This window comes from Pteropus medius, unplaced genomic scaffold (genome assembly GCF_902729225.1).
Source record: "Pteropus medius unplaced genomic scaffold, Ma_sr-lr_union100, whole genome shotgun sequence".
Taxonomy (NCBI): domain Eukaryota; kingdom Metazoa; phylum Chordata; class Mammalia; order Chiroptera; family Pteropodidae; genus Pteropus; species Pteropus medius.
Genome location: NW_024354911.1, coordinates 7,750,294 through 7,777,311, shown reverse-complemented (window position 1 = coordinate 7,777,311; position 27,018 = coordinate 7,750,294).

Genomic DNA, 27,018 nt, shown 5'->3' with positions numbered 1-27,018 from the left:
CATTCTCAAACCCTATCAAGAGATGCAGACCTTACACCCAACTGCATAAAGAAATCTCCATTTGCATGTCCTAACAGCACCTCAAAATTGGCACTTCTATATGCAACCTTAAAGATCGTTTCTCCTGTTCCTGGATTCCCCAGTGAGGTTAATGGCACCAACATCTTCCAGAAATTCAGGCAAAAAATGTTCTTAGTCATTGTATTTCCCTTCTCTCTCATATCCAGACACTAAGCCTTATTAACTCTACTTCTATCATAGCTATTGAGGCTATCTGCTCCAGTACAATAGAAAAGGGCATTACCCAGTCCTTTACCTATCATTTAAACTATAGCAATGGGCTTCCAACTTCTCTTCTTGCTTTCAAGTTTTCCTTATTCCAGTGTTGCCCATACAATCCTGATTATAAGGATCACATGAGGTTTTTGTTTTTTTTTTTAATATTGGTTTTCAGGCCTTGCTCAAGACCTACTGAATCAGAATATATACTAGAGGGGCTTGTGAACTTGTATTTTCCTAAGTATTCCCAGATGATTCCTCTAATCAGACGAATATAGCTTACTCAGTACTACCAGATTGAATTAATTCACAGCTCTTGACCAGAATTTCCCATGGTATCCATTGCTGGTAAAATCAAGTCCAAATTCCTGGCTTGACATTTAAGGGCCTCCATAATCAAGTCTACACAGATCTTTCCAGTCCCCTTCCTCATTGTTTTTTCTTACATACACTATGCCAAAACCATGTTATTTGTCATTCCAGAACTTTTTCTGCATTTTTCCACCATCATGTTTTCGTTTACTTAGTTTCTTTAGTTTAGACTCTCCTATACCCGTATCTTTCTGCGTTCAAACCCCATCCATCCTTCAAATTTTATCTTAGCTTTAATTATGCTCATTTTTGTAGCATCACCATAGCAAATGGGTACATTTATGCTGTGCCATTATATCACTATTTTTTTGTGTGCGTGCCTGCCTCTCTATAAAATGAAGCTTTTCGAGGAAGATGACTATGCTGTTATTCATCTTTGTATTCGTGGAGTGTTTGCAGTAAGCAGCACAGAGTTGATGCTCAAGAGTTTAGATGAATATATAAGCAAAATATAGCAAGAACAATCAGAACCAACTACTTAGGCAAATCAGTCCGCTCATTAGTCTCTCTATTCACCTACATGGTGTGCACATCATTATCACTGCATAAATGCCCTGCTTTTTCTACCCTTTTACTACTCAAGTCCTATAGGCTTTACAATGTTGTCTCTCTAATTATGGGCCACCAACTACTTGCATTAGAATGACCTGGATTGCTTATTAAATGCAGATTCCCAGGTTACTACTCACAGACCAAATTACAACCTCTGGGAGAAGGAGCACAATACTCTGCATTTTTCACCAGCACCACCAAGTCATTCTTTTGTACAGAAATCTTAAGAATGTGTTTTTAAACCTGGTTCAAGATGCACTCCTCCTAGAAAACTAACAATTTAAGTCCTTACTATGGGCTTGACGCCACGCTGCTGCTTTACGACCTTGTTTATTCTTGGTTTACATTTTTATTTCATTGAGTAAGCTATCAAATAAGTATGATTTTTGTGAATTGTGGACATTAAACATACCATAGAGAAAATGTCATATAAAACACAAACAGATTAAAAATTAAAAAGGGGGCCTCTAGAGTCAACCTGCCTCCAATCACATCCCAGCTCTAACACTTACTAGCTACATGACCTTGGGCTAGTTAGCCTCCTCCATTCCTCAATTTTCTCATCTACAGAATGGAATCACGATGCCTTATAGGGCTGTTGTGAGGGTTATATTTAAAAATTCATAGAAAGTACAAGCAGAGTACCTCAAGAAATGTTAACCATTATTACTACTGCCTGATTATCACAGTCCAAAAATTTCTTTCATTCTATTTGGGCAAATTAGACACAAAACTAAAGACAAAACATAAACTCTTTTAGGGCTCTTTGTCTTTTCCATCTGTTTTCCTCGCAGAACGGAGTTACCCTGTACATGAAATAGTGACAAAAAAACTTAGGGACACAGGAAAGGGCTCCAAATTTAGAAGGATCCAGTGCCAAGCCTTCTGTCCTGCATAGTTTCTTTTGTGAAATCAGCTGCCAGTCTTATGGATGCTCCCTTGTAGGTAACTAACTGCTTTTCTCTTGCTGCTTTTAAGAGTCTCTCTTTGTATTTAACCTTTGGCGTTTTAATTATGATGCATCTTGGTGTGAACCTCTTTGGGTTCCTCTTTCTTGGGACTCTCTGAGCTAGCTGGGGTTGTATGTCTATTTCCTCCGCCAGGTTAGAGAAGTTTTCCATCATTATTTCTTCATATAGATTTTTCACTTCTTGTTCTCCTTTTCCTCTTTCAGGTACCCCTATTACACAAATGTTTTTACACTTAATTTTGTCCCAAAGACTCCTTATATTATCATTATACTCTTTGCTTCTTTTTTCTTGCCATTCTGATTGGGTGTCCTTCGCTTTCCCACCCTCTATATTGGTGGTTCGATCCTCTTCTTCATCTACTCTGTTAATTCCCTCTAATACATTCTTCATCTCAGATAATGTGTTCTTCATTTCCAACTGGTTCCTTTTTATAATTTCCATTTCCATTTTTATATTTTTTATCACTTTGTTAAAGTTCTCACTGAGTTCATCTACTTTTCCCCTAAATTCATCAGGCATCTTTATAATCAGTGTTTTGAACTCTGCATCTGTTAGGTTGCTTGACTCTATTATTTCTGCATCTCTGTTCTGTTCTCTCATATGGTGTCTGCTTCTTTGTCTTCCCATTTAGGCTGCCTTTCTGTGTCTGTTTCTATGTACTAAGCAAAGCTCCTTAGTCTCCCGGTCTTATTAGCATGGCTTTGTGTAGTAGGTGTCCAGAGGCACAGTCCTGAGAGGGATTCAGCAGCAGGCCAATCAGCCTCTGTCCCTCTAGGGCCACCTGTTAAGATTCAGCAAGCAATCCATAGATGCTGTGCTTATAGTTGCCTCAAGAAACCATGCCAGAAACCAAAGTCAGCTGCCACCAGTGTGGGTCTTAGAGCTTGTTCAGCAAGTTGCACAGGACTCACCAAGGATACAACTGGATGTGGCTTGGGTGGGGCCACAAGTTGGGGGAGGCGGAGTTTCAGGGAATCCTCTGGGCAGAGCGACCTGTTCTCCAGTTTGATGATGTCTCAGCTATGGTGACCCTAAGTCTTCACACTGGGAGCGGGGAGGGCTCAACAGAGGAACAATGACTACTGCCAACATTTCTGCACAGGAGAGAGCCTCACCTCTGGCCCTTGCTCTGACAACTCAACATCCTTCTGTAAGTTCATAATGCCTCTCTGAGCAGACGACAGGCACTGGTTCAGATGGAGCAAGTCCATCACTGCAAAAGTCTTATCCCAGACTCGGCCCCTTTAAGAGGCATCTGCAGCTGCCAGCTGCTGCTGCTCTGGCCTCTGTCTCACTCAGCGACTCCAGGCTGGGCAGCCTCGCATCCTCGCCCCATCCTACTTCCTCCCATTGCAGGGCGATTTCTTATTTCTCTCCCTAGTTGCAAGGCTTGTTCACGTAGACCCCAGGCGACTCTGCTTACTGCTTGTTCCATATTTGTGTCTCAACTTTGATGTAGTCGGTAAGAACAGATGACAAATCCTCCATCATGTACGCCATTTTGACTTCCTCTTCCCCAATTAGTACTCCTTAATCCCTTCCCCTTTTTCACCCACCCCGCAACATCTCACCCATCTGGCAACTATCACAATGTTCTCTGTATTTACGAGTTTGTTTCTATTTTCTTTATTTTGTTCTTTAGATTCCACATGGAAGTGAAATTATGTGGCATTTGTCTTTCTCTGTCTGATTTACTCCCCTCTGCACAATACCCTCTAGTTCCATACATGTTGTTGCAGATGGCAAGATTTCATTCTTTTTTTATAGCTGAGTAGTACGCCATTGAATTTATATACCACCTCTTCTTTATACATTTTTCCATTGATAGACACAAAGGTAGCCTCCATATCATGACTATTTTAAATAATGCTGCAATAAACATATGGATACACGTGAACCTTCAAAACAGTGTTTTGAGTTTGTTTGAATAAATACCCAGAAGTTGGATTACTGGGTCCTTCTTTGTCTCTTGTTACAGACTTAGTTTTAAAGTCTATTTTATCTAGTATAAGTATTGCTACCCCAACTTTTTTGTTTGTTTCATTTTCATGAAACATTTTTTTCCATCCCTTTATTTTCACTCTACGTGCTTCTTTTGATCTGAAGTGAGTCTTGTATGCAGCATATGTACAGGTCTTGTTTTCTTATCCATTCAGCACCCTGTGTCTTCTGATTGGAGCATTTAATCCAGTTACATTTAAAGTAATTGCTGATAGGATATGTAGTTATTGCCATTCTATTATTTATATTTTTTTACCTTTTTTTTGTTTTTGTCTTTTCGAAGAAGTTTCTCCAACATTTCCTGTAATACTGGCTTGATGGTGATGACCTCCTTTAGCTTTTTCTTATCTTGGAAGCGCTTTATCTGTTCTTCGATTCTAAATGAAGTTTTGCTAGGTAATCTTAGTTGTAGGTTCTTACTTTTCATTACTTTGAATATTTCCTGCCAATCCCTTCTGGCGTGCAAAGTTTCTGTTGAGAAAACAGTTGAGAGTCCTATAGGGGTGCCCTTGTAGGTAAATAACTACTTTTCTCTTGCTGCTTTTAAGATTCTCTCTTTGTCTTTAACCTTTTGATGTGTCTTGGTGTAGGCCTCTTTGGGTTCCTCTTGCTTGGGACTCTCTGTGCTTCTTAAAATTGTATGTCTAGTTCCTTTACCACGTTAAGGAAATTTACAGCCATAAAATTCTCAATCCCTTGCTTTCTCTCTCCTTCCTTTGGTACCCCCTAGATGCAAATATTGATATGCTTGATGTTGCCCCAGAGGTCCCTTAAACTATCCTCATTTTTATGGATTTTTTTTCTTGTTGCTATTTTGATTGGCTATTTTCTGCTACCTTATCTTCCAAAATGCTGATTCGATCCTCTGTTTCATCTAATCTATTGTTGATTTCTCTTAAGGATTCTTCATTTCAGTTTTTGTAATCTTCATTTCTGACTGGTTCTTTTTTGTTTTCTGTTTCCGCTTTTATGTTTTCTGTTTCTTTGTTAAAATTCTCACTGAGTTCATCTACTCTTCCCCTAAGTTCATTGAGCATATTTATAGCCAGTATTTTGAACTCTTCGTCTGGTAGATTGCTTGTCTCCACTTTGTTTAGCTCTTTTTCTGGAGCTTTGTTCAGTTCTTTCATTTAGGATATGTTTCTTTGTCTCCCCTTTTTGGCTGCCTCCTTATGTTTGTATCTATGTATTAAGTAGAGCTGCTATGTCTCCCAGTCTTAGTTACTGGCCTTAATTTGTAGGTATCTTGTGGGTTCCAGTGGCAGTCTTCCTGAGCTGGGTGCTCCTGTTGTAGTGGAGCCTTAGTTGCTGTTTGCTTATCAATGAGAGAGACTAACCCTTAGTCTGATTGGTTATAAGGACTGGTCAGTGACTAAAGTGGAGAAGCTATTGTATAGGGGCTGACCCTATGGAGCAGGATTTGCTTTAGCAGGGCTCTGGTGTCTGACCAGTCTGGCTTTTGGGTGTGTCATCCTTGGATGTGGCCCCAGGTGGTGCTCCAGCTGAGTCCAAAACTGGCCACTGGCTGTGCAGACTGAGGCTTCCTGAGAGGGTCCCCACCATAGACCAAATTCAGTTGCATCTAGTGCCCTGTCCAGGACCACCTGGCATGAGCCATCATGCAATCTTCAGATGGCTGCCCCCGACGCTGGCTTGGAAGAGCTCCAAGAGGCCAAGCCACAAACCGAGGCCAGTCATCACTAGTGCCGGGCTTAGGGCTGCTCAGCAAGAGGTACGGGGCATGCTGAGGCCAGATGCAGCTTGTTTAAGTTTTATGAACCTTTGAGATATTTTAGGAAAGTCCACAGCATGAGTCAAGACAGGCTGTTTGTATGGAAAAGCCACTAGAAGCAGCTTGGGTGGACCTGCAATTTGGGAGGGGCAAGGTCTCAGGTACTCACCAGGGCTGGTGGTATTAGCTAGCCCGATGGAGATTCAGATATGGCAACCACATGCATCTGCATGCCAGGAGTGGGGAGGGCTCAACAAAGGAACCATGGCTTCTGCCAGCACTTCTGTCTTGGAGAAAGCTACCCCTCCAACCCTTACCCTTAAACCAGACAATTCAGTTCCTCCCTTTATGTCTTGGTGCCTTTTGAGTAGCTGCCTCAGTTCAGGAGCTCAGAGTAAGTGAGTCCGTTGCTAAGTAAGTCCATGTGCGGGCCTTTTAAGAGAAATTGCACTCACCCTCTGTCTCAACCACAGTCTCTGCTGGTTTTCACAGCCAGATGTTGTGAGAATTTCTCTTCCCAGCACTGGAACCCCTGGGCTGGGGAGCCAGATGTGGGGCTGAGACCTCTCGCTCCTCCAGGGGGGACCTCCACAGCCAAGATATTCCTCTCAATTTTTAATCACCACCCACGGGTGTGGGACCAGCCTGTTCCACTTCTCCTCTCCTCCTATTCATCTTGAGGTGGCCTCTTTGGTGTGTTCCCAGTTGTAGGACTTCTGTTTAACTATATTTCAGGCAATTCTCAATTAAGGTGGTTCTGTAGTTTAGTTGTAATTTTGTGAGAGGATGTGAGCACAGTGTTTACCTACTCTGTCCTTTTGATCATAATTCCTCTCTAATAGCCTTATTGATAACAGCTTTATGAAGATATAATTCACATGTAATAAAATATACCCTCCTAAAGTGTACATATCAGTGTTTTTAATATACTCACAGAGTTGTGTAAAGATCACTAATTTGAAACATGTTCCTTACCCTCTTTTAAAAGAAGTATGTATCATTAACAGTCACTTTCCATTACCCCCACGATCCCCAGCTTCTAGAAGACACTAATATAATTTCTGTCTATCTGAATTTGCCTATTCTGGACATTTCATACCAATGGGAAAATATAGTATGTGGTCTTTTATGACTGAATTTTTCCACTTCACATGTTTTCAAGGTTCACACATATTATAAGGTGTTTCAGTACTTCATTATTTTTTTATTGTTGAATAACATTTCATTGTATGGATAAGTACATTTTGTTTATCCATTCATCAGTTGATGGATATTTGAGTAATTCCCATTTGGGGCTATTATGAATAATGCTGCTATAACTATGTGTTTATAAGTTTTTGTATGGTTATGTTTTCATTTCTCTTGGGTATGTAGCTAGGAGAGGAGTTGCTGAATCATATGGTAACTCTATGTTTACCATTTTGAGAAACTAAAAAAACTTTTCCAAAGTTGGTATACCACTTTACCATAGCATTGAAGCTTCCAGTTTTCTCCACTTTCTCCACATCTTCACCAACACTTTTTCATTTTTATTTATTTACTTATTTATTTTGGTTGTTGCTATAGGTGTTGTTGTTATAGCCATCCAAGTAGACATGAAGTGATTTCTCACTGTGTTTTTGATTTGCATATCCTCAATGACCAATTAAGTCAAGCTTTATCTCACATGCTTATTGGCCATTTGTATGTTATCTTCAGAGAAATGTTTATTCAAATTGTTGCCCATAGTCTTTTTTATTTTTGAGTTATAAGAATTCTTCATATAGTCTAGATACAAGTTCCTAACCAGATAAATGATTTGCAAATATCTTATCGAAATCTGTGGGTTTTCTTTTGCTTTCTTACTGATGTCAAAAATGTTTTTAATTTTGGTGGTTTAGTTTATCTATTTCTTCTTTGCCATTTGTCATAGCTAAGAAATCATTGCCTAACTCATGGTCATAAAGATGACCATGCTTGTTCTATGAGTTTTATACTTTTAGCTCTTATATTTAGGGCTACACTTCATTTTCAGTTAATTTTTGTCTATGGTTGTCAATTAGGGATCTAATCTCTTCGTTTGCTTGTGAATACCCAGTTATTTCAGCATCATATATTGAAACTATTCTTTACTCATTGGATTGTCTTGGCACACTTATCAAAAATCAATTCATCATAAAATGTAAAGGTTAATTTCTGGATTCTCAGTCATATTGCATTGATATATATATCCTTATGCAAATATCACACTGCCTTGATTACTGTAGGTTTATAGCAAATTTTTAAGTAGAGAAGTATGTGTCTTCCAAATGTGTTCATCTTTTTCAAATTATTTTGGCTATTCTGAGTTTCTTGCACTTCTATATGACTTTCAAACTTTAGCGATTTCTGCAATAAAGGCAGCTGGGTTTTTGATAGGGATTGCATTGAATCTGTAAGTCAATTTGAGGAGTATTTCCATCTTAATAATAGTAAGTCTTCCAATCAATTAAGTTAGAATGCCATTCCATTTATTTAGGCCTTCCCTATTTTTGTAATGATGTTTTGTGGTCTTGGGTGTATAAGTTTTTCTCTTATTTTGCTTAATTTGTTACTAAGTATTTTATTCTTTTTCGATGCTATTGTAAATAGAATTACTTTCTCAATTTCATTTTTGAGTTGTTCATTTCTAGTGAGTATATAGAAATACAATTCATTAACGTATAATGTTTTTATATTCTGTAACCTTGCTGAACTCACCATCAGTGATAAATTGTGCGTGTGTGTGTTTATTAGCATTTTCTATAAACAAAATCATGTCATTTATGTTATCTGCAAATAGAGGTAATTTAACTTCTTTCTTTACAACCTGTGTGTCTTTTACTTCTTTTACTTGACTAATTATCTTGGTTAGAACCTCCAGTACAATGTGAACTAGAAGTGGTGAAAGTGGACATTCTTGAATTGTTCCTTAGCTTAGGTATGGGAAAATCTTTCAGTTTATCTGTGGGTTTTTTCATACAGTTACTTTATGACAAGGAAATTCCCTTCTACTCTTTCGTTTGTTGAGTATTTTCATCATTAAAGAGTGTTGGATATTGTCAATGTATTTTGTGTGTCTACTGAAATGATAACAGTGGTTTTTAATCTACTAATATGTGACATTAACTTATTTTCTTTTTTTACAGCTTTATTGAGGTATAACTAATACACAAAAAAAAAATATTTAATGGATACAGTTTGATGAATTGGATATATGCATATACCAGTGATACCATCACCACAATCAAGATAATAAACTTATCTATCACCTCCAAAAGTTTCTTTATATCCATTTGTTGTTTGTTTTTGGAAAGACTGGGGTATTTGAAGGGGAGGAGTTTTGTTCTTGTTATTTGTGGTAAGAATACTTAACATGAGATCTACCCTTTTAACAAAATTTTAAGTACATAATACCATATTGTTAACTATAGGCACTCTGTTGTACAGCAGATCTCTAGAACTTATTCATTTTGTATAACTATAACTTTATACTCATTGAACAACTCCCCATGTCCTTCTCCCCCATCCCTTGGAATACACTATTCTATTTTCTGCTTGACTATTTTAGATACTTCATATGAGTATTTGCAATGTTTGCCCTTCTGTGACTTATTTCACTTTACCTAACGTGTTCCAGGTCCGCCCATGTTGTTCTCATTTGGTCTTGGTATATTATCCTTTTTATATGTTATTGAATTTGATTTGCTAGTATTTTATTGAAGAATTTTACATCTATATTGATGAGGGATATTGATCTGTAGTTCTCTTTTCTTACAATGTCTGATCTGAATATCTGGGTAACACTGGCCTCATAGAATGAGTTGGGAAGTTATTTTCTTCTACAATTTTGGAAAATATTGTGATTTGTATGTATTCTTCTTTAACATGCATAGACTTCACCAGTGAAGCCTTCTAGGTCTTATTGAGTCGTGTTTTATGGCTTAACATATGGTCTATCTGAAAATGTTCCTTATGCGCTTGAGAAGAATTTGTATTCTTTTTGGGTAAAGTGTTTTATATATTTTTTTTAGATCTAGTTGGTTTATATGTGATGTTGAAATCTTCCTCAGGGACAGTATCTACTGACTGTTTTTTTCTATAAATGGGCCATAGTTTCCTGTTTCTTATGGGTCTCATCATTTTCTTTTGAAAACTTGACATTTTAAATAGTATAATGTGGCAACTCTGAAAATAAGATCTCCTCCACCCCCACCACAATATTTTGTTTTTGCTCTTTATTGTTGTTGCTGTTGCTGTTCGTTTAGTGACTCTCTTGAATTATAAATTCTGTAAAGTCTATATCCTTTGTCATCTGCAGCTGCTGAAGTCTCTGCTTGTTTGATTTAGTAGTCAGCTAATGATTGAACAGAAATTTCCTTGAATGCCTTGAACCAGGAAGTCTCCGTACCTTTGCTGAGGGGTTCTGTGTATGGGGGAAAGCATGACATCAGCACTCCGGCAGTTTAAAAATCTGCCTCAGCCATTACTTCCCCCTTGGGCAAAGCTCAAAGTCAACTAACTGTAGGTAAAAAACTGGGATGTCCCCAGGTCTTTCCTGCTCACTAGCACATGTACATAGTTTTCTACAACTCCGGAAATATGTCAGCACCTTCCCAAGCCCCTTCTGTACATCTCATTTCCCACATTTAACTATTCAGTTTTTTGGCCAGACTTCTGTTTGCCCAGAGTGATAATATTATCTCAGGCAGCTGTGTTAAACAATTGCTGTTGATTATTTTATTTTTGACTAACATCCTAGGAAAACCACTTTTGCCACTAAGGGAGCTCTAAGTTAAGTCAAATAAAGACAAGTACTGTGAAGTGGTCTATTCCAAGGAGCTGCCAGACATGTTAAATACTTACAAATCCTTGGAGATGGGGCTTTTAGGGGAGCTCCAAAGATATTCTTCTCCTTCAATAGCTGCAGGCTGCTGGTTTCCCTAACTACCATGTTTGCAAGGCTGCTGGTTTTCGAGGCTACTGAAGAGCTTGGAAAAGGGGATGGAAATAGAACAAGTTAAAATGCCACGACGTTTGCTGTTCTAACAGAGATTCAGTAATTTTTCTGGAATAAATGATCCTCAGGTTGTTGTCTTTAGATAATTTTAAGAATTCTAAGAAAGTTGATTTTCCTATTGTTGCTAGTATTTTTGTTGCTTTTCTAGAAGAGAAGATTTTGGAGATCTTACTACACCATTCCAAAGTGCCTCTCTCTAATAGCCTTTTCAAAAAATATTTATAAGGACTTATCTCAAATATATAAAAAGTCTCAAATCTCAATAAGAAAAAAATCTAATTTTTAAAAATGGGAAAAAATTTGTACAGACACTTCAGCAAGGAAAATATATGGAGGGCACAAAAGTACATGAAAAGATGCTTAACATCTTTAAACCACAAAGAAATACCATTATATACCTACGAGACTACCAGAAATTTTTAAAAGAAAGGAAGAAAGAAAAACTGACAATGCTAAGTGCTGCTGAGGATGCAGAGTAACTGGAACTCTCATATATTTCGGGTGGTTGTGCAGAATGGTACATTATGGAAAAGTTTGGGATTTCTTTAGAAAGTTAAAAACACACTAAACATACAATCTAACAATCTTACTAAGTTTTTACCCAAAAAAAGTAAAAACATCTTTATTCATAATCACTACAAACAAGAAACAGCCCAATGTCATCAACTGGTGAATAAAATAAAAAAGAACAAACTACTGATACATGCAGTGATGAATCTCAGATGCATCATGCTACATAAAAGAAGCCAGACTCAAACGGTTACATACTACATGATTCCATTTCTATGACATTCCAGAAAAGACAAAGCTACATAATAAGAAAATAGATTAGTAGTTGCCAGGAACTGGGTTAGGAAAGAGAAATGACTACCAAGAGGCATGAAGTAAGGAGTAAGGCAAAAGTTAAACAAAAAGGTTACCTATCTGCACTTATCAATAGTTATGGCACCATACACCCAAAAAAATGTAAATTTTATTGCATGTAAATTATACCTCAATGAACTTGACCTGAAAGAATCCTCCCTGCTCTAAGCACTATTTTTCTTGTTTTAATTGGTCTATTCTACAACTATACAACTATCCTCTACCTTTAGCCAGTTTCTAACCCTTATTTGTTTACCAGATGATCCAGAGTTAAAATTTATCCTTCACGAAGTATCTAAAACTGTCATTATATCATATGTTGTCTTCAGACAAGATGCGTAAGAGAATTTGATAGAATAAAGGAAAAAAAATTACTCTGATGACATATCTAGCTAAAAGGTGTAAGTCAAGGACATTCAACATAGCATTTGTTGAATAAAAGGGAAAAAACATAAATGCCAATCAATAGCCGAATGGCTAACTGGTAGAATAAACTATATCATAGAATATTGTGTAGTCATTAAAATAATTGTATAATTTTAGATCAATATTTATTAATATGAAAAGGTATCTGTAATATTTGTTAAGGTAAAAGCAAATTATTAAATAGTACCCTAGTATACTTTTGTTTTGGAAATGCCTGGGAAAATATCCCCCAAAATGTAAATGCTGGATATCTCTTGGTGGGGTGATTATAGGTAGTTTATATTTTCCTCTTGGTTTATGATGGACATGTGCAGGTTAATCCTACTACTTGTCTCAAGACCTGTTAGCCTGAGTCTGGAGTTGTGTGGACAATTGACTGAGGTTTTGCAGCTCCCAGTTCAGGAAAGCCAGAATCCCAGGCTGTGAGGGACCAGGAAGCCTGAAAATGATAAATGAGCATTGTCTTCAAGCCTAAATGTGCTTTACTGAAAAACACACAGGAGAATATTTTGAGAAATATACAATATTCTCCTGTGTGTTTTTCACACAGGAGAATATTGTATATTTTTTAACACCAGCGTGAATGAGATGCACCAGACTCATATGAGTGTTCCCAACTCACATCCAAACAACACATGGAGAACAGCTCCAGCTCAGGTGTAAAAGGCTGGAGATGGAGGAAAGCACTGAGTTCTCAAAAGTTCTGATGTAACCAACAGTCACTCGGACTTCTCATTCACAAAAGTGTACCTGCTGGAGAGGTCCTTTATAGGTGACCTAAAAACTTATACTTCCATTTGTCATTAGATAATGTTGCTAGGGCCTCTTTCTGTAACATCTAGTAAAATAAACCTTGTTTGATTTACACAAATGTGATCTGTTTCTGGTCAATATGAACCTTCTCCAATTGACATTTGTTAATTTAATTTGTTACTTCAGTTAATTTCTACTTGTAAAAAAGAAAAGAAAACCTATTCAGTGAATCTGTAGTATCATTTAAAAAGAATAAGATGAAAAACAATACATTGGTAATAAGATTGTTAAATTCAAATTATTAAATTATAAATTATTAAGTTAAAATTGGCACATGTCTTTGAACTACAGATTCTGAGTTCTTTCAAAGATGTGCTTCAGACTTATTACCTATCTGATATAATTCATTATTATTTTCTATTGGAGAATTTACTATTATACAAAATTTATTTAACAAAAAACTTTCATTGTATAAAGTAATCTGAAGAAAATATATTTTAAATAATATTTTATCTAAGCCATCCTAAAAGCAAAGTATAACTTAAAAGTGGATGTGGAAGACTGATTATAAAATAAGAAACCAAAAAGCAACAGAAACTATTACAATAAATCAGTTGAGAAATGGGAGAAATCCTAGTTGTTGGAATTACTTATATCCAATCCCTGAGCCGTCATAGTAGAATGGAAGCTATCTTCTTTTTTAGTCTGCTTACTCACTAAGTATTGGGAGAACTGAAAACACGCAAACATCCACATAAAAACACATACATCAAAACAAACACACAAAACCAAATTACAGATGCCTACCCAATTACATTTCCTCGTGGAACTGAAGAGTAACAAACTCTAATCAAATAATTAGGAACATAGGACATTAAGTATGCCAAATTTGTCTTGATCTCAGATCCAGCACCCTTTAAAGCGCAGACGTGATTACTGCCTGATTTACATATTGTGAGTCATATTATGACTGAACATGAGCCCTGAAAAACTGAGTGATTACTATGCTGAAGTTTGAGTGAGTGCACATGATATTTAACAAAGGCAGCACAGATACCCAATCCCTCCACGTAGAATAACACTTGACAACAGTCTTTGTCTCAATCAGAGTAATTTGCAGCTTTTATTTGCTTAGCATTCATTATACATAACAAATTAGTCATGGCAGTCATACATCCCAGATTTTCAAAACATGTCTGATTTTAAGAGTTCCACTATTGCATGACTTGTCCTGCTTTTTAGACTGAAAATTAGTCTTCCTAACAATAAAAAAAAAGCTGTTACTGACAAGGAAGCCTCTTAGCAAGACCAGAAACACACAGCTGAACAGCATAAGCTGTTAGAAAAGTAAAATGTAAGTGAGTCAGAGCCTAGAAGCTCAGAGGAGTGATAATCACTCCAGCCTTACCGTAGCCCAGGCCTCATAACATACATGTAACTTTCTCTACTAAAACTGAGAGTCGTAATCTAAGTATTTTGATAATTTTAAATCAGTGTTGGAAGATTAAAAAGCTCACTTGTAGTATTAATGCTACAGAAATAATCAAGATAAGCAGCCTCCAAACTTTTTAACCATATATGCATCCCCTTGGGAAAAATTTTTGAGTACTCACTCCCATTTCCTGTATATTTATTTATTGATAGATATATATAGGCACTACTGTCCTTCCTTACTATTATTTGGCATCACGTATATTTTTAATGAGATTAGTCATTAATAATTGTAGATTACTAGTTTATTTTTTTAACTCTTTTTGATGGTTTCAAACTGTGACTGTTTTGTGATGTGATTGATAAAGAGTTAAAATTCTGACTAGGAGTGTCAACTTTGTGATTTCCTTGTAATTCCCAACATAACTAGTTTATCTTCAAGCCAAAATTCTTTTTCATCCACATGTCCATTTTGTGAGGGTTCTTCTTTATATCTGGGCTATAATCCATAGATCTACTTAAACAGGATCATACGAACTGCAAAATATCTCATCTGTTTGTGACACAACATGTGACACACACTAAGAAAAGGAGCCAGTGCCACTCTGCATATTAAATAGTAGTGAAGCTTAATTTATTTCTCACATAAATATGTGTATACAATAACTGTAAATGAAAAGTCTAATATCTCTAATATTCATGCTACCTGAACTCTGTCTTTTTTGACCACTCTCTCTCTCACAATGTATACAAGAGTTATTCTTAACATGAGGATCAACCAACATACTATTAACATTAATTGAGTTTTTTAAGTTCCATGTCAGTATTATGAGGACAGGGCAGGTCACTACATTATCTCAGACCAAACAACAAACAAAAATACTCCAGTACCTAAGAACCAGTGTGAGGTCTTTCGAATCAAACCATCATCATAGTATCTAAGCTTTACGCTTTTCAGAAACATTCTATAGAAAACATAATAATGACTTTCTGTAATATTGTCCTCAATTATGTCTCAATATTTATTTACCTTCATTACTTTCTATTCTTCTCATTGGTATCATCTTCTTCTCAAACAATATTTTAAAAATACATTTCTCAGCTAACAGAATCCCAATTTAGTACATTTGGGACACTCTCCAAGATCACTTCAATAGACTCTCCATCCAATGCTCTCCACAGGCCTGCCCACTAAGTCCTTGGTCATCTGCTGTCATACAAAGACCTGTCCAAAGTGGTCACTTATTACCATCTAAATTTAGATCCATCAAATACCTCTGAATTTTCCCATTTACTTTAGTCCTTCATACTCTTCAGACGACAGGATATCTGACAGGTTGCTTATTGCTTAAACAAATTCAAAAAGACACAGAAAGCCACTCAGGCTTACCCTCAGATCCTTTTCCAGTATCCTAAGAGCATTACCATGTGCCTTCAGTCTCAGAAAGGATAATTTATACCGCATCACTGTCTGCACACATCATGTTAGTAGAATGCTGCCAGCCTGCTGTTACTAACTTTGAAACAGCTGAACTGTACAGCAATCACTCTCATTTCTCTTTTTCCAGCTTTATTGAGATACGATTGACAAATAAAAAAAATTGTATATATTTCAGATGTACAATGTGATGATTTGATATATGTATACAATGTGAAATGATTGCCACAATCGAGTTGAGAAACACATTGTTTATCTCACATAGTTACCTTTTCATGTGTGTGGTAAGAACACTTAAGATCTACTCTCTTAGCCAATTTCAAGTGTAGAATAGGTAAACTGTAGTCACTATTCTGTACATTAGATCACCAGAATTTATTCATCTCATAACTGAAACTTTGTAGCCTTTGACCAACATCTCCCGGCTTCCCCCACCCCAGCCCCTGGTAGCCAGCAATCTACTCTGTTTCTATGAGAGACTTCTTTTAGATTCCATGTATGAAACCATACAATATTTCTCTTTCTGTGTCTGGCTTTTTTCACTCAACATAATGTTTTCTAGGTTCATTCATATTTTTGCAAATGACAAGATATCCTTATTTTTATATCTGGATTATATTCCATTATAAGTGTGTGTGTATTTTATCCATTTATCCATCAATGGATATTAAGGTTGTTTTTATATCTTAGCTATTATGAATAATGCTGCAATAAACATGAAAGTGCAGATATCTCTTCAAGGTATTGATTTCATTTCCTTTGGATATATTCCCAAAAGTGGAAATGCTAAATCATATGGTTGTGGTATTTTTAATTTTTTGAGAAACTCCATATTGTTTTCTATAGTATTATATTACATTCTTATATGTGCTATGAAATCTCCTTGACTCTCTCCAACAAGGCTACATTTTAGTCAGGCGTTCTGGAAGCTTCCTGAGGTGCTCCTCCAAAAAAATTATGGATAAAAAAAGCAAAAGTATCAAAAAGCATATTTGGCTTCTAATGAGTATGAAAAACAGTTTAACTTTAAATACCTGAAAATAACTGACATAAACCAAATACCATCATTTGCCTTTTTTATTATTAAAAGTTTTTTTTTAATATTTTTATGAAATAGAAAAAAGCTGAGTACTACTTCTTTTCACAAGGAAAAATAAAAGTTGATCTTTAAAGCCAACACAATATGGAGCATGAAGTAATTAAGCAATGATTTCGCGGCAGTGCTGTTTGGAGAAGGCTTTCTGGGGCTTTATAAAACATATTGGAGTGGTGTGCAAAGTGGGGCAAATCCATTTCTGGCCCAGCCTCAAGGAAGAAAATGACTCCTCTCATCAAGGAAAGTTTTTAATTGTCTGTCTTAGTCCCTTGACACAAAAAAAAAAGAAAAGAAAAAAAAAACTCATTTTCCACAAAGAGAACAGACCTCAGAAAGAATACAATAACAATGTGCTAAATCTCAGTGAGTCATTTTCATTTACAAGTAAAGCAGTTGGTTTTTTTCCATAGCTAATTTGAGGAAAGTAAAATCTTCTGAAGGAACCAACTGGTTAATAAATGATTCATTGGTGTTTAAGAAAAGCCCAGGAAATAGTGATAAAGGCTCTGAAGCAAGAGGTGGATTGCCAGGGCAGACAGCCTGAGACACAAGCACTGGGACACAAAGACAAGGATCTGAACAACTTAAAATAAACCACTTCTAACTATGTGGTTTGGATTATCACCTCGTGTTTATAAAGAAGAAGCTGAAAATTTGTTTCAAAAATACCACATAACTTCATACTGTGTCATATATAAAAGTTTATAGGGTAACTTTGGTTAATATAATTATATAATTTTTAGGTATACATTATAATTTGACATCTGTATATCATATTGTGTGTTTACAACTGCCTTCTATACCTTTCTTTGAGTGGTAAAAACACAATACGATATACAGATGTCAAATTATAATGTATACCTGAAAATTATGTAATTGTATTAACCAATCCAAATTTCCTTCAGCTACCAAATATTTGATCCCCTTTACCCACTTTACCCTACCCCTACCCCCCCTATATTTGATCCCCTTTCTACCCTTTCTACCTATTCCCTCCTCCCTCACCCTCCCTGGTAACCACTAGTCCATTGTCCATGTCCGTAAGTCTCTGTTTGTTTCTCCTGTTCATTTGTTGCTTTCAGGTTTATATCCCACATATAAGTGATATCATGTGATTTTCAACTTTTTCTGTCTGGCTTATTTCACTTAGCATGATTATCTCGAGGTCCATCCATGTTGTCGCAAATCGCAGTATTTCATCTCTTCTTATGGCTGAGTAATATTCCATTGTATATATGTACCACTGTTCCTTTATCCAATCATCTATTGTAGGACACTTCGGTTGCTTCCCTGTCCTGGACACTGTGAATAATGCTGCTATGAACATCGGTGTGCAAATATCTTTTCTGATATGGGTTTTCAAGTCTTTGGGGTAAATACCCAGTAGAAGGATTGCTGGATCATATGGTAGATCAATTCTTAGTTTTTTGAGAAACCTCCATATTGTTTTTCATAGCAGTTGTACCAATTTGCAGTCCCACCAGCATGTATGAGGGTTCCTTTTTCTCCACATCCTCTTCAGCATTTGTTATTACTTGTCCTGTTGAGTATAGCTATTCTAACAGGTGTGAGATGGTATCACATAGTGGTATTGATTTGCATTTCCCTAATAGCTAGTGATGTTGAGCATCTTTTCATATGTTTGTTGGCCATTTATATGTCCTTTAGAGAGAAATGTTTGTTCAGGTCCTCTGCCCATATTTTGATTGGATTCTTTATTGAGTCATATGAGTTCTTTGTATATTTTGGATATTAGGCCCTTATCAGAGGCATTGCTTGCAAGTATATTTTCCCATTCGGATGGTTGTCTCTTTACCTTGTTGATGGTTTCTTTTACTGAGTAGAAACTTTTTAATTTGATGTAGTTTCATTTGTTTATTTTTGCTTTTACTTCCCTTGCTTTTGAAGTCAAATTCATAAAATCCTCTTTAAGTCCAAGGTCTTTGAGTTTACTTCCTATGTTTTCTTCTATGCATTTTATTGTTTCAGGTCTTATATTCAGGTCCTTAATCCATTTTCAGTTAATTTTGGTGTGTGCTGATAGACAACAGTCTAGATTCATTCTTTTGCAGGTGGCTTTCCAGTTTTCTCAACACCATTTATTGAAAAGGCTTTTCTTTCTCCACTGTATGTTTTTTACTTTTTTGTCAAAAGTTATTTGTCATATAAATATGGATTTACTTCTGGACTCTCGATTTTGTTCCACTGGTCCGTGTATCTGTTTTGCTGCCAATACCATGCCGTTTTGATTACTGTCGCCTTGTAGTATAATTTGAAGTCGGGCAGAGTGATGCCTCCAGCTTGTTCTTTATTCTCAGGATGACTTTGGCAATTCAGGGTCTTTTGTGCTTCCATACAAATCTGATGATTTTTTGTTCTATTTCTTTAAAAAAATTCTGATGGGATTTTTATGGGGATTGTATTAAATCTGTGTAATGCTTTAGGTAATATAGTCATTTTAACTATATTGATTCTTCCAATCCAAGAACATGGAATATCTTTCCATTTCTTTGTATCTTCTTCAATTTCTTTTAATAGGGTCTTGTAGTTTTCATTATATAGGTCCTTCACATGTTTTGTTAGATTTATTCCTAGGTATTTTATTATTTTTCTTGCAATTCTAAAAGGAATTATTATTTCTACTTTTTTTCTGACAATTCATTATGAGAGTACAGGAACACTATGAATTTTTGAATGTTGATTTTGTATCCAGAAACTTTACTGTATTTGCTTATTTTTTCTAGTAGTGTTATTGTAGAGTCTTTAGGGTTTTCTATATAGAAAATCATGTCATCCACAAATAGCAACAGTTTGACTTCTTCATTTCCTATTTGGATGCCTTCTATACTTTTCTCTTGTCTGATTGCTCTTGCTAGGACCTCCAATGTTATATTGAATAAGAGTGGCAATAGTGGACAGCTTTGCCTTGTTCCTGATCTTAGAAGGAAAGTTTTTAGTTTTTCATCATTAAGTATAACGTTGGCAGAGGGTTTGTCATATATGGCCTTTATTATGTTAAGGTACTTTCCTTCTATACCGATTTTGTTAAGTGTTTTGATCATAAATGGATGCTGTATCTTGTCAAAGGCTTTTTCTACATCTATTGATATGATCATATGATTCTTATTTTTTAATTTGTTTATGCAGTGTATCACATTAATTGATTTGCATATGTTGAACCATCCCTGTGACCCTGTGAGGAAGCCCATTTGATCATGATGTATAATCTTTTTAATATGTTGCCATATTCGGTTCGCTAGTATCTTTTTTGTGATTTTGCATCTGTGTTCATGAGAGATATTGGTCGGTAGTTTTCGTTTTTTGTGTTATCTTTACCCAGTTGGCATCAGGGTGATATTGGCCTCATAAAAATGAGTTTGGAAGTATTACCTCCTCTTCTATTTCTTGGAAGATTTTGAGAAGAATAAGTATTAAGTCTTCTTTGAATATTTGGTAGAATTCACTGGTGAAGCCATCTAGTCCTGGACTTTTACTTTTTGGTAAAATGTTTTATTATCTGATTTAAAGAATCCTTCAAGATATGATCCACAGAGTTTGATAGTGGATGGGCCTTCAGTACTCTCTCCAGGCTGACAAACCCAGTTAAGAAGAATCCTTATTGAACACTGTGTTAAGCAGGCTGAATTTTGTCTAAGTGTGCTACAACTTACACTTAGAGAAATAACTTTCAGCAAATAAACAGTAAGTGTAAATAAAAAAAAAAACAGTATAGAAGTATTTAACACAAAGAAGTCTTTTGACACTGGTTTAATGTGTTGGTGATACATGATAAAACAATTATGCTGACACTCATTCTGGTAAAGGTCTGAATGTTAATGAAAAACTTATTTTTAAATAGCACTGTCCTCTACCCTCAGGAGGTTGCAGGAAAAAAATTTGCTTCAGATGTTATAAATTATATATTGCTCATCTTGAACTCAGTCAAAGTGATCATGTTTGTTTCAACTGAAATAAAGATATCTTTTTTAAATTTGAAGTCAGAGCCATTTTCTTTCAGAAGAAATAAAATCAAGAAACAAACCAGACCTTCACTCTCCACTAGCTACTGCAAGTCGTTATTTATCTAAACTGGGAGACCTCCATCAGGAGAAAGAGATCATTCTCACCTATTAGGTCACCACAATGGTGAGTCCAAGATTTTTTAACTGGAAGTACAACCTTCTCTGGGATTCTCTTCTTCTCTGAGGCTTTACTTGTACATCATTCTTTACCAGCTACCCTCAGCTACAGCAGTGCTAGAGCACTCTTCACCCTACCTGCACTGGCTGCAACAGAAAGTTCCAGGAAATAAAAACTCTCTTATTTTAATAGAAAATATAGAATCAGTGTGATTTGATGATATCATGCTTTAATGACTTAATGATTTAATGTCTACATTTAATTTAATGTCTAAGGCCATTCATAAAATTAGACTTTATAGGAAGGATATTTTCAATAGTATATTAGTTGGCACTGTTTACTAAACACCATACCAAAACATATACGAGACAATATTTGCTATAACATGTTATGTTAAAGTGAAACACAGGAGTACCTCTAACTGGAAATTATTCCCAAAGAAAGCTACATTTGCAAGCCTTTTACACTGATACATAAGCAATTTGAAAGATATGTTGTCAAATCCCTACTGTCTTCTGAAAATAGCTTTAAAGACTATATATGATTTCAGCACTCTCTTGGTTGCAAGAAGAAAAAAATTTCCAACCATTTTAAGTAGCCAGCTCATGAAATCTCTCTCCCCCATCTCCCTCACTCTAGCAAGTTCTGGGCAGCATTCATGATTCACTTCTTATGACTTCCTATGATTTTTACCAGAGAGAAAAGACCACACCAGCTCTCACTTTGCAAATTTAAAAATCCCAGGAAGGACTGAATGGCCAAGGATTTTGTCCTGAGGAAAGAGGAGTCCCCTGAGAGAGGGTGACAAGAAGACTAAATCAACACACGTCCTATATAGTCTGATTCTATTTGAATAGTAAAGATCAAAAGAGCTTTTGAGGGAAAGTTCAGGCTATTCTTCTCAACCTCATAATATTTTTTAATTGCTTGTTTTAATTTTCTTAGGACTGACTCCAAATCTTTGATATCTCTTTGTCCTTTGTTTTATGGGTTTAATCAAATTAATGACTGACATTTTAAAAATAAAGTTTATTCTATTTTTACCTACTTGAAATCACTGCTCTAGGTTTGTTTGGAATATTAGAAAAATTACTTTCTCAAGGAGGAAAAAAATAATCAAACAAGTTACATCCAGAAACTGACATGGTTTACTTTATGAAAATATATAAAGCATCAGAAGAAGAAAAGCACAATTAAAATAGATGATAAATAAGTCATATTTCTACATGGAATGTTGTTAAGACAAAATAGGTCAACAGAGGCTCTAAAATTCACAAGTCAACTAGCCCATATATCAGAGGGCTCATATGCTTGCTTGAGTTATTCTCTCTCTCACTTGCTCTCTCACTCTCTCTTCTAAGACAGGCTAAATAAATATACACATACTGGAAAAATCTCTGCAACTAGAAATCCTTGATATACTCACTATTAAAATAATATTAATACTCGGAAAATACACTAGGATAGATAAAATCTCTCCTCATTTACTTGTTAAATACACTTACATTGATTTTCTATACCTTCAATTTTAATCATTTATATATTTACAGATATATATTCCTTTGCAGAATCAATTTTCCATTACTAATGATATCTACGTAGTAGTAAGAACATTTTCCCCAAATTCACTGAACACTACATAGATCTTCAAAAAGGACATACACTACACTTCAAAGCTTTAAAACGTATATATACACATGTGTGTGTATGACTTAGAATATTGTATCTTTGAAGTATTTTAGAAGTCCATTGCATACCATAAATTTTTTACTTCTGCTGAAGGAAATTCTTTTCTCTGGGATCATCATATCTCCTCAGAGCTGGATGCTACTTGCCTACCAACACCTCACCCCGCAAAAAGCTACTACAGGGCTCCCTCTCTGCCCAGGCATGTGGGTCACAAAGGCCCAGTGAGTACTGCACAAGTGCCACTGACCTTGGAAGTATCTAAATACCCGAGTAGCATTTATTTTCTTGACAGAAAATTTATTTCTGTCAATAACAAGTGAGATACGTAGTGAATGGCTTGCAAGACCTCTCTTCAGTTGGCTCTTCACACTGTGACAACCTAGATGGGCCAGAGAGTCTGACGTAACAAGCAAGGCTAACAAACCTGAAGCACTGGTCTGTGCTCTACCTGGGCTCTGCTCAGGAGACATAGCCAGTAACTCCTCAGAGAAACAGCCCACTCAGCCAGAACAAGACCCACAAAGTTAAAAAATACTCAGATATTTCTCATACCACATTGAGACCAAGGGTACCTATAAAGGAGGCTCTGTTACACCACTTGGGGCATAGAAGCCTCACTAACCACAGTCCATTCTGATGGCCTCATGCTGCCAAGTCACAGGAAAGGGACAATATGATTGTGCCCTGGATATTGATCAATTAAGTATTGAAAAAGCAGCCCTTCTAATAGAACAAATAATAGGGAGCAAGGATGATTTTTTCTGAACATGGCGATGGTTAAAATGCAAACATTAATGATGAGCCTAATCAGAAACTACTGGACACAAACAGCCAGATGAACCCCAGATAATTATAGCCTCCAATCCCAAGCAAAGCTTATCCAGAATTATACGTAATATCCAAAACTGATAGTGCAGTGAACCTGAATGTAAATGTCTTAAAGACAGAAGCCAGTGAATTCCTTTTCTATTCTGTAAATGGTATGCAGCATCTGTAGTGTGATGGTTAATTTAAGGTGTCAGTTTAACTGGACTAAGGAATGCCCAGATAGCTAGTAAAACATTATTTCTGGGTGTGCCTGTGATGGTGTTTCTGGAAGAGATTAGCATTTGCATTGGTAGACTGAGTAAAGAAGATGCCCTCACCAATGTGGGTGGGCATCATTCATTCTGTTGCGGGACTGAATAGAATAAAAGGGCAGAAGAAGAGAGAATTTGCTCTCTTTGTTTAAGATGGGACAGTCATCTTCTGCCGTCAGACATCAGTGCTCCTGAATCTCAGGCCTTCAGACTCAGACTAGGATTTATACCATCGGTTCCCCTGGTCCTTAGAACTGTGCACTCAGACTGAATTTCACTACCAGTTTTCCTGAGTTTGCAGCATACAGACAGCAGATCGTAGGACTTCTCAGATTTCACAATCATGTGAGCATTTCCATTTAAAAATCTCTTCATTATATCTATGCAGACATAGGTTCTATTTCTTTGGAGAATGCTGACTAATATACATAATGTTCGAATATATTAAATAACATTGAGGCAAAAAATAATTGGAAAATTATGTTTTTCCCAGCAATATTTAAATTAAATTGATTTAGTAAACTATTTCATTATGAAAAAATATATAGCAATTATTCGAAACAGATCACTAGGCCAAATTCAGCAAAGGCAAAAACAATAGGATGTTTTTAATAAATTTAAAGCATCCCAACAGTGATTGTTCCCATTTTTAACAGGAAGTAGAAATAATAAGAAAGGTATTTTCAGATAACTCTTTGTAAAATCTAAGCAATGGTGAGGGCGTGCAGGAAGAACTACGTTTATTAACAGATGTCAAAACCATTTCAACGAGGCTTTGTCAGACTTCGAGGAAGAAATGTTTCAGGGACAAACACCAACTCTTACTTCTCACATACCAATTATGTAGTTTTTAGACTTATGAGTCTAGCAATCTTGACATATGGGCACTATCACTGCACCAAGGGCAAATTTTCCTCACAGTCACGGGTAAGGGGACTGCCAATTACAGATCTTTCTCAAACACCCTTGTGACTGCAGAGAAATTAGCAACTGATCAGGGAGGGAGGTGCAAGACAGGGAGACTGATGACCCCTGGAAAGGGAAAGAATGGGGCTGCAATATGAACAAAGCAAAAAGTTTTAAAATGGAGGCTTTTAACATTTTAATATAAGGGAGCTTAAAAGCTTGGCCATTCAATTTCAGTTCAAAGTGAGACTCTATAACAGTGCTGTCTGACAGAAATATTATATAAGCCACACATGTAATTTAAATTCTCTAGAAGTTATGCTAAAACGGGTAAAAATAAACAGATAAAATTAATTTTAATATTATATTTTATTTAATCCATTATTTCCAATATACGGTCATTTAAACATGTACCAACTAGAAAAATTTTATTACTGAGGGATTTTGCATTTTTTCCATACTAAGTCTTTGAAATCTAGTGTGTGTTTTACATTTACAGCATGTCTCAATTTGGGCTAGTTAAATTTCAAGTGCTCACTAGGCACATGTGGCTAGTGGCTACTGCATTAGACATTATAGCTCTATAGCCACCCCAGAAACATTTATTTATTTATTCAGTTAATAGATAATGAATGCTTACTCTATGCCAAACACTGTACTAGGCACTAAGGATACAGTACTGAAAAGAATTAACACATCTCTGCTCAAATAGAGCTTGGAGTTTGTCATCTTGGGAGGAACACAGATATTAAACAAATGATTATCCAAATGCTTATAATAAAGTATGATAAGGGAAACAAAAAAAGTACTGCAAGGGTATATAATAGTGTGTGCTGAACAGTGAGGGTGTGGTGATCAAGAGAATTTTAATGAATAAAAGGTTTATCTAATCTAAGATTATATGTGTGAATAGATATTCATCAAGCTTAGGGGCTAGGAGAAGGGTAGAGACAGGGAGAAAAGTGGTCCTGGCCACCCTCAAGAACCAGATTTTGTATCCAGAACCAGATGAGCTGAGAGCATAACACGTAAGGAGGAGAGTAGCAATGAGATCCAAGAGGCAGGAGAAATCAAGCCCATCAAGGGTGTGAACTTGTGTCATAGAGCAAATGGCAGCTTATGGGTAATTCTGGGGAGAGGTCGTATGATCAGATTGTATATTAAGATAAATCTGGCTTCTGAATGGAAAATGTATTTGAGGTTATATGGAATGAATGTTTGGAGACCAAGAAGGAAGCTACAGCACCAGCTCAGAGAAAATATGGTGGTAATTCCAAGTATGTTGGTAGAGAGAGCTGCAAGAAATATCTAGCATGTAAACTCAGTAAGATGTTCTACCAATGACTGAGTTGGATGTGAGTAGGGAGGGAGAAGGGTGCCAGCTAGGTTTCTGGCATGAGCAATGAAGTAAAAAGTAGGGTCATTTGATAAATGGAGATATAATGGAAGAAGAAGTTAGAAGAACATGAGCTCAATTTTGAACATGTTTAATTTTTTGGTGCCTATAATACATCCAAGAAGGAATATTATTTAGAGCTGAACCTGGAAAGAGATTTGAGCTAAAAGTTTAAGTTAGGAAACTTTGGCAGAAAGATCTGAAGCTGCAGGAACAGATGAAATCACCTAGGGCCCAGATATCAATTGGAAAGAATCAAAAGGTGAGTCCTGAGAATTGTCATCACAAAAAGACTAAGTAGTGAAAAACCCCATAATGGCAGGGAAGTGTCCAAGGAAGTTGGAGGACAAAAACACAGAATAGTGACAGAACAGGGAAGCCAAGAAGAGTTTGCTCTAGGAAGGAATGAGTGGTGAATGTGTGAAAAGCTCGTTTTTAAAAAATCAAGTAAGACAAAAGTAAAAATGATCCATTGGACTTATAAACAAAACAACTTTGTAAGAGTAGTTTCAATGGAGTGGTGGGGACAACTCAATCAGAAAGTGGAGACAGTATATATGAACAACTCTGACAAGCTGGTCATGACAGAAAGGTAAGAGTCAAGGCAGTAGCCTCACCTCCATCCTCCGTTCTTCATTATCATGCTTCTATCTGTCAATATCTGACCCACCATAAAATTATCACTGACACACTCATAGTTACAGCTACACATAAAAGGTCTGTCTGTCGCTAAAGCCAAACAAACATAATACCCAAAGTGGGGAAAGAAACTAAATATTATGAGGTGATCGTTTATCAAAAGACGCTTCCTTTTTGACAAACTCCCAAGTGTATAAGAATTGGCACTGTGGTCAGGAGATTTTCCAAACACATCCT